The 17605-nt window shown below is 43.7% G+C and overlaps 1 protein-coding gene and 1 long non-coding RNA gene across 8 annotated transcripts in view; one reads left to right on the top strand and one right to left on the bottom strand.

Moving 5' to 3' along the window:
• The window catches only part of NR2C2 (nuclear receptor subfamily 2 group C member 2), an 818284-nt gene extending 802376 nt beyond the window's left edge, over nucleotides 1-15908 (bottom strand). For 3 of the 4 annotated variants that reach the window (XM_069643419.1, XM_069643421.1, XM_069643422.1), the window contains exon 1: nucleotides 15754-15908. The gene's annotated coding sequence lies outside the window, so the exon portion shown is untranslated. The remainder of the gene's footprint in view (nucleotides 1-15753) is intronic. The other variant, XM_069643420.1, reaches the window with a different exon arrangement.
• A 22-nt stretch (nucleotides 15909-15930) lies between these two features.
• The window catches only part of LOC138566311 (uncharacterized), a 91414-nt gene continuing 89739 nt past the window's right edge, over nucleotides 15931-17605 (top strand). For 2 of the 4 annotated variants that reach the window (XR_011301902.1, XR_011301901.1), the window contains exons 1-2: nucleotides 15935-16074; nucleotides 16794-16901. This is a non-coding gene — a long non-coding RNA (uncharacterized lncRNA). Of the gene's footprint in view, nucleotides 16075-16793; nucleotides 16902-17605 lie in introns of all 4 variants that reach the window. The other 2 variants (XR_011301903.1, XR_011301900.1) reach the window with 2 other exon arrangements.

Here is a 17605-nt window from a genome sequence, read left to right as displayed (position 1 = left end):
CCACACAGGCTTTACATGTGGCCATCTTTGCACAAGACCTGTAGATGAACTGGTCTGCTGTTAAATCTCATACACCAGTTTATTGGTATCCACTACATTTGCTTTGTTACTTTGAGAACATTCAGACACGTAATTGCTCATGTCACTATAGCCAGTAAATAGCTATAGCTGGTAAGATAGCTCAGTGGGTTGAGCGCTTGCTGCTGCAATGTGTGTGATCTGCAGGTTCGAAACCCAGCAAGGCCAACTCAGTCTTCAGAGGTCTATAAATGAGTACCAACACAGGTTGGGTGATATTGTATTTATATTTGTTCTATATAAAGCGTTTAAACGTAAGTGCTATATAATAGCACATCATTATCATTTGGTCTTCAAGTTCTGCGTGCATTCACAGTAATTTGGTAATATGGGTCTATACACACTGATATTAAGGATACATATAGTGATTCATTCTTAACCATATTTATCGCAGTGTACTTAGGGACAATGCTATGTGACGCCACTTCCTTTTTGACAAGGGGTGAAAGGTTGTGTTCCATCGCTTCCCGTGATGTCACTTCAGGGTGGGGTCAAAATAGATCACTTCCTGTGAGGTCATCAGAGGTCAAGGGTTGTGTGATGTCACTTCTGCTACCCCTGGCATTATGTTGCCATCCTTCGTGTAGGGGAATCGGATTTCCCTTGCGGAGTACCCTTCCCAGCATCGCCAATTGCTGTTGTTGCCTGCGTCGTCGCACCCCAGAATTTTTGTATTGGATTCTGTTTAGTCAGGAGGTCCCCAGTATCCCCCGCTTGGGGATGCTTCTCCACCCCCACCCATCCTTGGCATATGATGGACCAGAGTGCTGCTGAAGGATCACAGATGGACTGGAGGTCCGTAGAGATTGTGCTCTAGTGTGGAAAGGATGGGAAGGGGCTACCATCAGCCAGTAACCAGACCCTGGTAATTTAGTACAGGTCCACCTGCCTTATTGCCTGGTAACTGCACACCTACTGGGCTCCCCCTGAATGCTTTTTAAATGGGTAAGGGGGATAGTCTGTGGTCAGCACTGCCCAGTAAAAGATGGAATCTATTGAAGCGTGGCTATGCTGTGGAAATCGTGAATTCTTAGGCTTTGAAGTGTTCACCAGCAGCACCTTCACATGACCTTATCTCCTTTTTATTTTATAACCCCCAATTTTGATGTCCAAATGCTACGTCAATGGAGTTAAGTGCGCAAAATCCTCTGGTGCTATCTATCACTGCAGAAAGCTTGTGTTCGCTGGAAGGAAGCGGCTAAACCAGTGTGCAGCTGTCTCCCCAGCCAAAATCCAAATGACAAAGTGTGTGGCTTTTGAAATGTACAGATTGAATCGCCTTTACAGTGTGAGAAAGCAACTGGCAGCGGTCTCCTTTTTGTTCGTGCAATTTCTGCAGATCCTTACTATACAGAATATGATGTTTGTAGCCCTTAGACGTGCACCCCCACCTCTCCAGTTAACAGGTGGGCCAAAGCCAGAGGAAAAGACCCTACAGTAGCGAGGTCAGCAGCAAACCCACAGACATAAGCGCATGCAAAATACGGCTTAAGCTACCTTCCGCTATCGATGACCGTAGGTTCCCAGCAATGCACGTGGCGTATCGGAGGAGTCATGTTGTTGCTGCATGTTTCCACAGAGTTAGAAAATGCTCCGATTGCAATCCCCCGGGTTATTAGAGGGCTTTAATTTTGCGGCGCATAACTTTCACCCGGCTTCCGATACAGATACCTGAAGATGAATGTTAACATTGCGGAACCACTCCGGAGGGCAAGATATTTCTTAAAGTCCCAAGGTCTGCAACATTCACCTCCGGACACTGAAAAGGCCATGCCCAGATAAGACGAGCCGTGTACGTTCGCTGCAAATCTTTATAGTTTAAACGCTCGTCAGAAGCTGGAAATTTGGCACAGAGCTGCTCGCAGGCATGGGTAGTCACCTAGGCTTCTTTTTCGGCACAGATTATTAACGCAGGAGGGTGAGGCCACTTCCGTGATGCAGACGGAGACGACCGAGCACACGCACACACATCCTCACCTCAGAGTGCGGCGGCCATCTTGGAAACCACGCCATTTATTTTAAAGAACACATAGAGGGATTGTTTATCCCCGTTTTCCATTCCCTTATCGGTTCACAGTAGGGCTAGTTGTGCCAGCCTTTATGCGCGGGGGACAGTATTCCAATCCCCCCCATGACTCGTTCACTACTCCATCTACGTTTAGTTTGTTCAATACTTTGGGGAAATCGCTACATGATTTAATATATACAAATGTAAAGTTTCAGGGACTCAGGATTACTACATGTGCTTATGATGTATACAATATTCCACAAAACAGCTTCCTCCCTTCCAGCTAGAAGGTTGTTCAAAGTATCCCCCTGACACTTTCACACACACACTTATTCAACATGGATATAGGTGCGGATGCATGGATTAAAATAAATATACATATTTTAATGTTTATAAAACACAAACATATAACAAATGCTTAAAACCTAAATTAGTCTGAATCAAGTGTCTAAAACCTTAAACAACATTTAATTCTGGTGTATATGCATAACAACAACCAAATTCATTGTTTGTCAATATTAGAAAACAATTAATCTATCATGTGCCTTTGTAGCTAGCTCTTTCTAAGGAAAAACAATGTGCCAACATTCTATGTGTTTTTCTAGAACCAATATTTAGTGGTTAAGATGCCCTCAAATGAATGCAATAAACATCTCCCATTGGTGCTGTCCTCAGGGCACTCTTGTTTGTGTCACGTGATGATGTTCAACGTGTTGCATAATAGAAGCATATTGTATTCCACTCAATCTAAAATCAAAAACATAAACCTTGCTATAACCATGCAATACTCTTTTGTATCGTGTCAGAAAAATGGGGACAAACAACTAAACAAACCTAATGTCATTTGTTAGCATGAGGGCGACCTCTAATATTGGTCTACAACATTCAATCAGGGCTAGTAGTCCACTGCAACCAAAACACCATGTGTTAATTAGGCTAAAGGCGCATTAATTTCCTTATTTTCAATGTGCTCAGAACCATCGGGTAACACTGCCGAATTGCTCCACATAAATTTAAGCATACTGTTCTAGCATTCTATATGCGCCCTCCTATCTCTAAATCTCTTAATTACCGAATAGAGTCCTGTGTGGCAGAGACTTTGGATCTGCAATTTCGTGGGCTGTGTGGTCTATGCAATGTTACGTGGGTCACAACGGTCCTCAGTGCCGTGTGTCATCATTCTCCACAAAAACTAAAGTGAAGGTAGAAGACAAGGCACGTTATTACAATCAAACACCACTCCCCATTATCACGTCTACTTCATCAGATAGAAAAGGGGGGGGGAGTGGCGTTTACCGGTCGTGGTGCGTGATTCATGATTACGCGTGTTCGACCAGAACATTCTCACTGTTTAAATGTCAGTGTGAGCAAAGCTGCCCTGGGTGAAAGTAACATATCTCAAAATCTACCGGGACAACAAAAAAAAACATGAGGGGGTTACTCCTCTCGAATGCCGGTGGAGGCTAAAGAATTTTCCGCGGTTAGTCAAGTTATCTCAGTCTGCTCTGTTCCATACGCACTAGCTTTTGCCTGCCTCGGTGTGTGAATCCGATCTCGCCTGGCTGCTGGTTCAATGCTAGTCACATGACCGCCTTACAACTAGAGTGCGTAATGACGTAACGTGATCTCCTTCCTCTTATTGGTCTACGTCGGGCCCCGGGTGTATATTCAAAATGCTTACTAGGGCTGGCTAATGAATGAACGGGTCAATTTTTAACACCTGTTATGGAATGAATGCGTGCAAGTGTGTTGACACCATTGTGCCCTGTTCTCCCGAACAGCTGGACACGTGGCAACTTGAACCGATCATAGTTTTGGATATAAATGCACATAGATCTATACTTAACTACGCACCTCATGAGTGTGTAGTATTAAAGCTGGTGCCCTCTTTAAGTAGAGAATCCATACATGACAGCAGTAGGATTGATATACTCAAAAGACCCCACGGATGTGCCAAAGTTGTGTCTCTCCAAGAACAGGACTACTTTATGTGCCTCATAAGTCTATAGTATTTTGTAGGCGCCCTCTGTATCAGATAAATATACACATCCTGACAAATTGGACACCACCATCTTGTAGTGCGGGTTACTAAATAGAAGATCTTGTTGCTGCCTACATGAGACACTGCATTATCATTAGTGAATAAACAAACCCAACTCTATGGAAATATTGAGGACGTCTTTCACTGTGTTGCGGTCGTAAATCCATTTTTGTTAAATTTTTCTCAATTTAAGGTCTCCATCACCCCCTCTAGGGTGGGGGCCAATGGTTTGGATAATGAACCACTGAATGTCCTCGTGTTTGTGTTTAGCCGATTGGAAATGGGCAAACAATGGTTTGTCTGGTACATTATTTATTACACAGGACCCGTGCTCGCAGATCCGTTGTTGTACAGCTCTCTTTATTTTGCCAATATACAAAAGGCTGCATGGGCACCTGATGGCATAAATGGCCCATTTGGTATTGCAGTTAGTAAAACTCTTCATTATCCATTTGCAACCTTTAAGGTCTACTTCTTTCAAATTGGACGCGAATTTGCATACCGAGCACTGGCCACATTTAAAGTGGCCAACCACTGGCGGCAAATTCCAAAGAGTAGGCTGGGTCAACTGTGTCTTTGGGTCTGCTATCTTATAGGTATGGACCAATTGGTCCCGTAAATTGGGCATCCTTTTGAAAGCAAAGCGTGGTTTCTTGATCGTAAAGTCTTCTGTATTGATCATACCCCAGTTCCTGAGAATGCCCCTTCGTAAATTGTTACTTATGGGGGAAAATGTAGATAAACAAGTGATCTTCTCTTCCTTAACCCTGTGTTTTATTAAGCAATCTTGTCTATTGGTATTCCTGGCTCGTTTTAACGACCTTCGTATTACATGTGGAGGGTATCCTCGTTCTTCGAGTCTTATGGGTAAATCTTTGCTGTTTTGATCAAAATCCTCTTTCAGGCTGCAGTTCCTCCTAATCCGCAAAAATTGGCCAAAAGTAAATTCTCGCGCAGACTTCCTGGGTGATTACTATTAAACAACAAAAGGGAGTCCTTATCCGTGGGCTTCCTAAACAGCATGGTGCCCAAAGTGCTGTTTTCACTTTTATAGATTTCTAAATCTAAAAAGGGAATCTTCTCAACGTTCAAAGTCATCGTGAGGTTTATGCATGTCTCTTGTTGATTCAACCATACCAAATAATTATCCAAGTTCTGTTGGTTTCCTGCCCATAGCGTAAAAATGTCATTGATGTATCTATGCCATGTTTTTATTTGTCGTTTAAATGGATTATTTTCTGCATATACTGAGCGATTTTCGAGTTCATCCATAAAGAGGTTTGCCAAGTCCGGTGCAAAGGTAGAACCCATACTGGTCCCGTGTTGTTGTAAATAGAAGATCCCATCCTCAATAAAGAATTTGTTAACTAGAGCCAGTTTTATACACTCTGTGATGAAAGCTGAGGGAACCGTCTTGTCCTCTCTTGTCTCTAAGTACCTGTGCATGATGTTAATGCACTTCATCTGAGGGATGCTCGTGTACAATACGTCCACATCGAGTGTTACCATTAGATCATACACTGTTGCTTCTGCGGTCGAGAGGATATTGATCATATGCGTCGTGTCTTGAATGTACGACCGCATCTTTTGGACAAAAGGTCTCAGAAAGAAATCAGTATATAGTGACAAAGGCTCAAGCATAGAGCTAACTGCTGCCACGATTGGCCGTCCAGGTGGATGAACAGAGTCTTTATGCGTCTTGGGCAAACAATAAAGGCTGGGGTTATCGATTTCTGTAATGTAAAGAAGATTTTCTCATCAGTGTCAATCCACCCTTTCATTTCCGCATGTGTCATAAGACTGCTAATCTCATTGTGAATCCTCGCTGTTGATTCACCAGGTAATGGCTTGTAAAAGGTTAAATTACTCAATTGTCTTTTGATTTCTATATGGTAATGTTCCATACCCCATAACACCACGCCACCCCCTTTATCAGCTGGTTTTATAACAAAGAGGTTATTGTATGCTAGATTTTTAATAGCCTTTTTTTCCTCTTGTGTTAAATTATCCCTGTAAATGTTTTTGGTATTGACTAATGCCTTCATCTCACGGAGATTTTTTTTTTCACAAAACGTATGATCTCAGACGAGATCATCGGTGATAGCGGGGTAAAGGAGGAAGGTGGTTTCAAGCCAGATATGCTTGGTTTTTTTGGTCGTTGCTCCTCTCAATCTCAAAAAAAGTATTTCAATCTTATAATGCGAAAAAAATTCCACTTCTCAATTTCCGTTTTGAAGAGGTCAGCTTTCTTTGCTGGCACAAACGTCAGGCCTCTACTGAGAACTCTGGTTTCAGAAGTGGTTAGTGTATGGGTACTCAAATTAAAGATCGGCATTACCATGTCTGTGGTGGTGGCTGCCACTAGCCATCACCACAGCTACAAAACTTCCTGGAAGCTAACCGCCTACTAGGATCTCGTCAATCGGGGTTCCGCCCTCAACATGGCACCGAAACGGCCTTAATTGACCTTAAGGCGCAAATAGATGAGTTTAGAGATAAAGGCCAAGCAGCACTACTCCTCCTTCTAGACCTCTCGGCTGCATTCGACCTAGTCGACCATAAAGTCACCTTGACTCCGCAGCCCATTTCTCCAAGGAGGCCATAACCTGGATTGAGTCTTTTCTGAGCGACCGAACCATTAGAGTCTTCTCTCCATCGGCCTCAGCAGACCCCATATCCATAACCTGCGGCGTTCCACAGGGATCCTGTGTGTCACCTACACTCTACAGCATATTCACCAAGCCCCTCTTCAACGAAATTGACCATTTGGGTATCGCCTATACTAACTATGCAGACGATACCCAAATCCTTCTTCCGCTTTCAGGAGATTACGTTGTCAACCTGGCTTTGGTGAATAGAATTTACAGTATCGTCCAGGCGTGGATGGCCACGCACGGTTTATGCCTGAACGACAACAAAATCGAGCTCATCATTCTAGGCACCCCGACTCTTAACCAAATTTAGCCCAGATTATGCCAACTTCACTATTGATGGTAACAACATAAAAGTAGCAAAGGAAGTGAAGACCCTAGGCTTTTATCTAGACGCTACTATGAATTTCACTAAACAAGTCAACTCCCTCGCATCAGCCACTGCATACACATGCTAACTCATCAGAGCCAGTAAACAATTCCTCTCCACGGACAGTTGCCTTAAGTTGGCGAGAGCCCTCATACTTTCCAAACTGGATTATTGTAATGCACTCTACATCGGAGCGAACAAACAAACGATCCACAAAATACAGGTCCTACAGAATAATGCCCTAAGAGCCGCCTTGAAGATTAATATAAGTGAACATATCTCATCCATTAGAAGAGAACACAAATGGTTATCGACCATGGACAAAATCAAACTCAAGACTGCCTCCCTTACCCACAAGTGCCTCAACAATAATGCACCACCTTACCTTATTAACAGAATCTGCAAAAAAACATCCTCAAGACCAACAAGAACCGCTAACTCCAACTGCCTCCAAGTTCCAAGATTTAGACTATCCACCATTGGGGGACATAGCTTCCCAGTCAAGGCTGCGCAACTATGGAACTCCCTCCCTTCTGACATTAGAGCCCCCCAGCCATTTGGCAAATTTAGACAGACCCTGATCAACTGGCTAAAAGATAACGACAAATAAAACCCAGTCCAACGTCCTCCCTACATTCCATCTTTAGCCTATGTCACTTAAGCTTGTATTGTACTGTATTTCATGCACCTGTAACCTCAGTGCACTCGCTTGCAACTATGTAATATTACTTTGTACATATTGATATGATTTTATGCTGTGATTTTATATGCTGGCCTGCTGGCCATGTAACTAAGTTGAACATATTCGTTTCTGCTGCGCCCTGGTGCTCCCGGGTTTGGTGCGCATTACAAATATTAAACTAAACTAAGCTAGCGGGTTCGCATCCCGTGACCCCCTGGTTGTCTGGTTCGCCCCTGTCTGCCTCCGGTCTGAAAAGAAAGACCCCTTTGTGGATTACCACTTTGGTTGTTCCGATGGCCGGTGTTAGACCGTGCATCGCTGCTATTCGAGGAGTTGGAAAACGTCATAAACTTCTTGAATGGACGTCTATTATTCGTTCCCATGTTATTGCCCTGGTGTACATTGCTCTGCGTAAAGAAACCGGGAACTAGTTATACTTATGTCACATTCTCTATATAGGTTGATGAGGTTCTCAGAGTGATTTTATTGCCCCTTCAAAGCAGTTTGTTTTTTTCCAACCACTTGACCTCAGTTAATTGAAGATAGTTTGCCTGTAAACTTTATTGAAGGCTTGCTAGGGCTAGTGATCCTACTCTTGGCGAGTAACAAATGGTGTTCTGCTTGAGGTCAAGTCTTGATAAAGCTAGCTTCAAGATAACCCAGAAGGATGTGTTTTGGTGACAGGGATGGACAGGAAGTGGGTGGAAATGGCGATAGAGCCAAGCATGGCCATGAGAAGTCAATGGGTGGGTAAATAAATGAGCAACAACTACAAGCTTGCATTCCTCCTCGTATGCCATTTCTCCCTAGCTGTACTCTAATGCAATAGTTTTGGCTTACAGGTGGTGCATTAGCACCAACTAATAGCCATAACTAAAAAGAGTTGCACAAACAAAAGGCATTTGCGCCTTTTTCCCCCAGGCAAAGTGATTGACTCCAAGCATTCAATTAATAGACATAGTACACTAATATCAAACGAGGAAACTAAACCATATGAGAAATAATTGCGCTTTTATTAGCAAACTCCATATTGATAACCTTGTCAATGCATCAAAAGCTATGGCACACACCATAATAGGAATGTGTCAGATCTACTAGTATCTCAAGAAAATACGACCATATTTATTGTCGGGGAAATATTTTTATAAATGGTTCCTAGCAACACACAGTAAACTGTGGGGTTGTGTAAGGCTCCAGCATATCCCATTTCCTTTTCAACCTCTGCATGGAACTCCTTGCCAATATCAAAATTAAGCTGGTCGTCTGCAGAGTCTCATGCTCCACTTAAATCCATGAACCCCAGAACCAGGCGCTCTGAGCCCTGATTTAACGATCACCTGAGGGCTCTCCGCCTTAAAAGGAGACCAACTGACCGAAAGCGGAGGTCCTCCTACTGAGTGAAGGATAAGTTTATCTTGCAACAGTTTTCTTCTGGTTATGTCAAAGCGGTTTGCGAGTCCCAGTGCACCTACTTTACCCATCGGGTATAAAGCTCCCTTAATCGGCCGAGAGCCATTTACCATTGTGCACTCTCATTCTTCCATCCCTTCTCAGTCGATCGCTAAAACTAAACCTTTGTGCACTTCCATGTGATCGTTTTTTGTGGAAAAGACTGAACATATTTTGGCTCGTTGGGAGTGCAGACTGAACAACTTCCCCGGGTTGATCTGACCCCTGTGCCATCTCATCTGTGGTCCGCATTCACAGTCTGTTCCCCGCAAGACATCATCGCCGCCACAGATAAGCTCAGGTATACATCCCCTGCTGACCCTATTCCTGTTTGCGATGAAAGATATTATGCCGGACATCACCTCTCGGATTACTCAGGCAGTCAACTTCTTTTTCTTCAGGCTCTATTCCCACTGCTCTTAGGCACGTCCAGGCGATCCCTCTACTTAACAAGCCCTCCTTAGATCCTTCTGTGCTGTCTAACTCGGGCAATTTCGCTTCTCCCTTTCCTATCTAAACTGTTAGAATCTTTGGTGGCCCCCTTTCTTGGAAAGTTCATCCTTCTTTGAAGCGTCCAGTCCAGTTTCCAGCCAGGGCATGGCACAGAGGGTGTGATGGTCTCTGCTGTCGACGACCTGGTGCAGCTTCAGGACCAGGTCGGCGTGGGAGCTGTTATTCTCCTTGATCTCTATTTGATACCATCGATCAGTCTGTCCTGTTGGAGCACCTGGCAGGGGCTGGCATCTTTAGTGCCATCTTAGCCTCGTTCAATTCTTTCCTAGCTAAACAAACTCAGTCTCTCTCACTTCCTCCTTTTCGTTCCCAGTCAGCTGCGTGTCCCTCAATGGTCGGCCAGCTAACCCATTTTGTTCAACATCTACATTCAGCCCCTGGCCACGCTCATCTCTTCCCAGGGTTTCCTTTGCTACTCTTATGCGGATGACACACAAATCATTGTGCGGCTCGATCTTGCCTTTATGGAGATGTCATCCCGCTTCAGGGCTTGCCTGGCAGTTGTGGGGAATGGATGAGTAGAAATTGGCTTATGCTTAATAGCAACAAAGCTAAGGTGCTGGTGGTCGTCCCTCCTTTTGAGGCTGTCCTGTGCACCCCCCGTTTTGGCCTCCTTGCCTTGGCCCTTTCCCTGTCCCAGTTTCAGTCGTGATGGACCTCAGCATTAACATTTCTGCCACTCGTTCTGCTGATAAGCAGATCAGTGCAGTTTGCCAACAAGGGCATTTTCAGCTTAAAGTCCAGAGGAATGACTTGCATTTTATATCTGCATTTCTTAGGGCCCCTGTGGTTGCACTGGTGCTCTCTGCCCTGAATTACTGTAATACACAGTATAAATGTCAGCCTGTTTTCTTCGAAACTCTGCAGCCAGGCTGGCTTCTTTTGCCTCTCGTTATTCTAACATCTTTTCATCCCCCGCATCGCCAACATTGGCTTCCAGTGGCTTGTCTTTAAATCCCTCTGCCTGGTCTTTGACCTCAAGTTGTACTTTGTAGTCTCGCCAGTGATGCTTTGTACCAAGATGCCCATGGGTGAACATTACACTTCATAAATTCAACTATACATATATACAAGATACACCAATATCCAGATGGCATACAGCTTTACCTAAAGATCAATTACATGAACAACATCCATTGATTCAAGCACTGTCCAATCCTCATCCAAGCCTGAATGTCAAGAGGCACCTACCTGAAGCTCAACCAGATAAAAGATTACATTCATTCTCCCAGGAAACCCCAGTAAGAAAACCCAAGTTCAGAATTGGCTGACTGACATGAAGGTTGACTTATTCCAGTGAAAACCCTCTCAGCTTTACCATCGACTGACTTTAAGACACACACATCGCCACGATGACCCATAAACATAGTAGCAGCTTGTTAGACTGGCCTCTTCCCTCTTACACTCCATAGACAACCCGAACACCCTAAAGAACTTCTTGCCAATCCCACCACACATCACTGCTTCTCGCCACCAGAACCCCCTTCCTTCACCGCCCCTGTTCTTCTGCTACCCCCTCCACACAATCGGTAAACTCGGGGTGTGTATAGAGCTATTAACTTTGAAAATCCCATGCATTTATACAAATAGCACACTTTCTTGAAAGAGAATGTTTACCTTCAGTAAGGAAACTTGCAAAGACATTTCTAGAAAAAAGCAGAATGCATGAACATTATTGCTGGTTTAGTAGTGGGCAATCATGGTACCCAGTATATAGGAATACCTCAAAAAGCAAAGTGAATTATAGAATATGCGATTGCTTTTCCCCATTGTAAATAGTCAGCGTGATCCAATAAGATAATGCAGTAACTTGAAGCGTTTTGTACATACAAAGGGTCCGAAATTAAGGGGAGCTGGGTGCTATTTAGCTCCTGCTTCTAGCCTAGGAGAGCCTGGTTAGCTTGAAACCCAACAGCTACTAGCAGATACTTTTGGCTCCCCTGGAATTGGTGCCTTGTAAACATGCATACGTTACATTAACTTTGTATTTGAAAATTAGGACCCATCTAGTACACATTTAAACATAATAAATCATACATAATGGAGAAAAAGGTACAGTGTGCATCTCATGTGGTAGTTAGATACACAGTGCGCTGGGTACTTGCTCCTGGTTCTTCAGCGATAGCTCCTGCCTATGGGGTGATTTCCGTTACTTTAACAGGCACTCCAAAAAGTGCCTGTAAATATAACTCGCGTTCTGGCGAGTTATGTACATTAAAGGTTTCAGTTCAACATTGGCCCAAGTGGATAGCAGGTACCATCAATCTTGGCACATGCTTTGTGGATGTCCCCACCTACAATGTGGTCTGCAGCAGAGACAAACTATGTACACTCCGCTTCGGACCGCTAAGGGTGCAGACATCTAAATATGATCACCAGCCATGGAACTTTTACTTACACTCACTATCGGAGGCATAAGCCCAATCATAAAGATAGAGGAAAACATCTCTCTATCTGGTCGGCAGTGCATGGGCGATTAAGTAATTGCCATCGTCGATATTAAGCTTATATGTCTGATGCTAGGTAAAACAGAGGCAAATACCTTTCTCTAACTTTGAGAGAGCTACCTTTCTCCAACTTTGCAAGAGCTACAGGTTATCTACTTATCGCCAGGGCTGGTATACATGACTGGAAGGTTCTTCCAGTCACTTTTTGCAACCTTTTAGAAGGGAGCAAGAGTGCCCCTCCGGCCCTTTCCAACATGGCAGCTGTGAGTGGCTGTCAAATACACTCAGTTGCGAGGGGTGTAGACAGAGAACATACGTGCTCCTTGCCAATACTCTTCCACTTCGGACCTTTGGTCTCATTTAAATAGGGCTGCCAAACAAGGGAGGTTTACACGGTTGCGGATGTGCTTTGGAAACATTGATTTGTGCCATCATCGCAAATTTTTTCAAATGTTGCATTTATTTTTTTACATTTATAAAGTGCACAAAGCAGCCCTCGGGCATCATGGCGCTGTTACAAGATAAACTTGCTTAGTGGCATGACAGGAAATAATGGGGCAAAGCGAAGAAGGAAAGACATGACAGCCTGCAAGAGGTTTGAGGTTACAGTGAACCAATACGGGACAGTCAGGGCAGGACAGTAGTAACAATAAGGAGAGTGAGACAAACAGACAGTAGCACATGAGAGATAACTAGAGGAAGGGGGTTTAGTGGTTATGAGTCCTACACTTGATAGGGCTCAGCGGAATTGGGTAGTAAACTATAGCTGTGTGGCGAGCCGGGTTAGTTGAAGAGCGTGGTATTGAGGGCTTTTTCTGGAAGGCAGAGTGGGAGGTCTGGTTCCTGAGGGTGATTAGAAGGGTGTTCCATTGTTTAAGCGCAATGAAAGAGAAGCTGACACCGCCACCTTTGGCCTTTTTCACAGTGGGGATGTTCAACTGGTTGGCGTAGATGGCTCTTTTAGGTCTGGATGAGTTTGTTGTGACAATTGTATCTGAAAGATAAGTGGGGGCTGTGAGTGTGAAGCATTTGTGCATTATGGCTAGCGTCTTGAATACGATACGCTCTTTGACGGGGCGCCAGTGGGAATTGTGTCTGGCCTGTGAGACGTGCTCTCTTTTGGGGATGTTTGGAGCAGACCTAAGCACATTATTGTGAATATTGAGTCTATGCAGGTTTTTGGCGGATGTGCCAACAAAGAGAATGTTACAGTAATCAAGCTTTGCGCCAATGGTAGCTCTAGCTATTGAGAGGTAATTTTGTTTTGACAGGAATGGCTTGACTGAATTGATCACTTTAGTTGTGAAGGACGCTGAGGAAGCAACGCTGATCCAGGATTTACTAAAGAAAAAATCAGGTAAGCAATATGCGTTACACACCCTCTGTAGCATGATGAGATTAAAGGCCATGGGACTACGGTTTATATACGGGAAGGAAAATTCAGTAACTTGGTAATGAATAATAGCTGGGGGGGTATGTCCTGTGCTGGCACGATGGGTCGAGTGACTTATTTTTGCTCAGTAATCTTTTTCAAGCAACTTTGCCATCAATATTGCAAAATGACGCTTCACAGTGTGCGCTACATTGCCAGTTAACTTTCTGTTGGCGGTTTCCTGACGAGCCCCTTGATTTGGTGATAAAACAAAAAAACAGCACAGCAACAATGAACCGACAGCCAACAAGCTTCATGAATACAGACCCAACCAGCACACCAAACGGATGACAACTAATGAACCATCCCAACCCGGTCTCCACCAAGGACCATACCCCAACCAGAACAAGGAACAAATTGGAAACCATCACACTCACTCTACATACCCTATATCACCAAGACAGGAACAACAGAGGGGTAGCTACCCTATTTACCACCCGGAAACTAACCAACCCTGCCATAAACCTTATCGGTCTACTCGACAAAGAGACTGACAACAAAGAACCACCCCACCCAAAAGACTCAACCGGGAAAAACCCAACCAACAACACACTTGTCGGAACAAGCAATACTAACAACAACACAAAAGGGAAATCCAGCAAACTACACTGCAGCCTCCTCAACATTAGATCCATGGCAAAACACAACAGAAACCAATGACCTAAGTGAAGGAGGCACAGATGGGCTCTTCCTTACAGAAACCTGGCTATCGGACAACTATAAAGCCATCGCGAATGAAGCAATATCCGACAATTATAAATTAATACACGCCAACAAAGAAAACCGAAGAGGAGGTGGAATCTCAATTATACACAAAAAACATGCCTGAGCATCTCGAATCATCACAACCAACGCGGAAGACTATGAATCCCTCCTAATCAAGATAGAACTCAATGACCAATCCAACATAGTATTCCTACTGATCTACAGACCATCTTCTTGCAACCCCAACTTTGCAACAAAACTAGCAGACGAGGCTGCCATGCTATCAAGCCACCATGACAAGCTATGTAAAAGAGATTCCACCAATACAAAACATAAATACAACAGAAGAGACACTCAACAATTGGATCACCAAGGCCATTGATCAATTAGCACCCACTAAAACATTCAAAGCAACACCAAATAAACTGGCACAAATGGTTCACATAAGAACTGAAAAAACACCAAAAAAACAACCGCACAATGGAGAGAACAATACACCAGACAAGACAAAATAAAATACCATAGACAACTCAAACTATACAAAGCAAGTCCTCAAAAAATAAATAAATAAAAATACTACTACGCCACAAGAATCAACAAACAATTCACAGAAAGAACTCCATCACCCCTACACAAACACTTTATGAAAGTCACTTACACCAGAGCAGGGTCTGTGTAGTAGCTGCACAGCAGTTACCGCTTCTGCGAGCATTATGTGGCACAGGTATATAATATCATATAGTAACTTACACCAGAGCAGGGTCTGTGTAGCAGCTGCAAAGCAGTTACTGTCTCTGCAAGCATTCACCGGCGCAGGTATGTATGTATGTATATAACTTACAGCAGAGGAGGGTCTGTGTAGTAGCTACACAGCAGTTACTGCGTCTGCAAGCATTATCCGGATTTATATAGTCACTTACAACAGAGCAGGGTAGTAGCTGCACAGCAGTTACTGCGTTTACGAGCATTATCCAGCACAGGTATATATATATATAAATATATATATATATACACACATATATATTTTATATAGTCACTTACACCAGAGCAGGGTCTGTGTAGTATCTGCACAGCAGTTACTGGCTCTGCTAGCATTGCAGAGCCTGAACCGCACTGTAAATGAGTTTAGGAGCAGCTACTGTGATTATGCCAATAACAGGCTGCCCCGTGCAATTTCAAAACCAGATGTTTAGACAATGACGTACTTACAATATTTAATTTCAACAAGTGATGAGTACAATACAAGGAATTACAGTTTCAACGTGCATTCCTAGAGGTTGCAAAAGGGCTCCACTTAGGCTGAGAACGTCTAAGTTAGCGGATGCTAAAAGAAATGCATATAAAATTCCCTGCAAGATCTGGATCGCATGCACTTACCTGATGCTGCCTGGAAACTGGACATGAGCGTTTTGTAAAGGGTAATGTCTATTTCCCATTCAAGAAACTGACAATAGCAAGGACCGCCTCCACTTCATCACGTGGGCTGCTCTGCATTACGTGTGTTTCAACGTCCGCTTCATCACGTGTGCTGCACTGCATCACATGGGCTTGAACGTCCGTTTCATCACGTGGGCTGCTCTGCATCACGTGGGCTTCAGCGTTCAGGTCTTCATCAATTTTGCACGAGCTGGAAGACAAGGCGTTTGATTCCTCCTTTACAAAGCACTTTTCGTATAGTTGGTTGTTATTTGGTTCCTGGTAAGTCTTGAAGTTTTCTTTTGCTGATTGTTACTTTAATGCAAAGCGGCAATATTGGGATTGGGTTATTTCTGTGTATTTTGGTGGTTTATAATGTGCATCAGGGGTGAGATTTACTCAAAATACAGGCGGATTCCGGATTTTTTTCTCCGTTATTTCAGTGTATTTTTGGGATATGTAACGTGCAACACAGGGATATGGCAATATGGAGGGATATGTATTGTGGGGCTTTGTAATGTGCATTGGTTGAGATTTACTTAAAGTACAGGTGGATTCAGTTCGTTTTGGGGTTTTCTCACGCAGATGTGCGACTCGTGTTTTATGGAGTGGGGATGGGCACAGTGCGCTCCTCCTTTCCCTATGGGACTTCCACTGTAACAGCGAACAGTTCTCCTCTCTGCTGGAGGGGGACGGAGGGGGTTGGAGGATTTGGTATGTGCAGCAGATGGGGATATGTGTCTTATGCAGACAGACGCATATGGGTATGAATTTCTAGCATAACTATACAGTTATTTATTTTTCCTGCATGGGGGGCGATTTGGCATTCCCCCTGGGAGGGGATTTTTCATTTACCCCTTAGCGATGTGTGGAAGAGAAGGTTAAACGGAGGCTTTGTATTGCTTTCATTATCAATCGCACATTTAAAATCCCTACGAGACCTGATAGCATTGTGTGTTTTGTTTTAAAGTTTGCCAATACTTTCTGAAATATCTTTACAGGTTAATGACGTATATCTGTTACGTTGTTGTGACGTTTTCACATGGGACGTCTACGTGTTTAGGAAGAGGATTACGGAGGAAGGAGCACTCCACGCCGTCCATGGGCAGGTATTTATATTTTTTTGCATGTTATTCATCTTGGAGAAGTGCCAGGTATGTTTGATAATAGTAATATTTTTATTTATATTGTGCTCATACACAGGTGTTTCAGAGTGCAGCAAGGGAGGGGAATGGGGAAGAACAATACACTGATGGGTCCTCATTTCCTGGAGCTATTACTACCTAATGGTATGCCAATATTATGACGCAACAGTGCACGGAGGCAAGGAATCCATGCTAAGTTATATATCTAATCTCATGGTCAAATGGTTATTTATATAGCGCTTTTGGCAAAGCGCTGTACATAGAGCATATATATCACAATTATCACCAAACCGAAGTCCATACTCCTTTATCGACCTCGAAAGGATAAAAGGCTGAGTTGATCTTGCCGGCATTCAACCCTGCAACCGACAGATCACACACAGATCGCAGCAATGAGGGCTCAACCAACTGAGCTATCTCATTGGCTAACATCCTTCAGAGGTCGGTTAACTGAGTATCGACAGAGGTATAATAATCACAGTGCCCTGATGTTGGACGTACCTTGCATGAAGCGCTACATCAAATATCTGGATCATCACAGGGACAGGTTTTGCTGAGTTTCTATTTGAATTACGAACGTAACTTTCATTTGTTTGTTTTTTTTAACAGCGATTGAACTTCAAGGAGAGTCAGGTTTTGGATGTTTTAATTGTAGTCTTGAAGATTTG

The sequence above is a fragment of the Ambystoma mexicanum genome, chromosome 2p (genome assembly GCF_040938575.1).
Source record: "Ambystoma mexicanum isolate Mex_15411 chromosome 2p, UKY_AmexF1_1, whole genome shotgun sequence".
Taxonomy (NCBI): Eukaryota; Metazoa; Chordata; class Amphibia; order Caudata; family Ambystomatidae; genus Ambystoma; species Ambystoma mexicanum.
The sequence above is the reverse complement of the archived record's forward strand: the minus strand, read 5'-3'. Positions and strand labels throughout refer to the sequence as shown.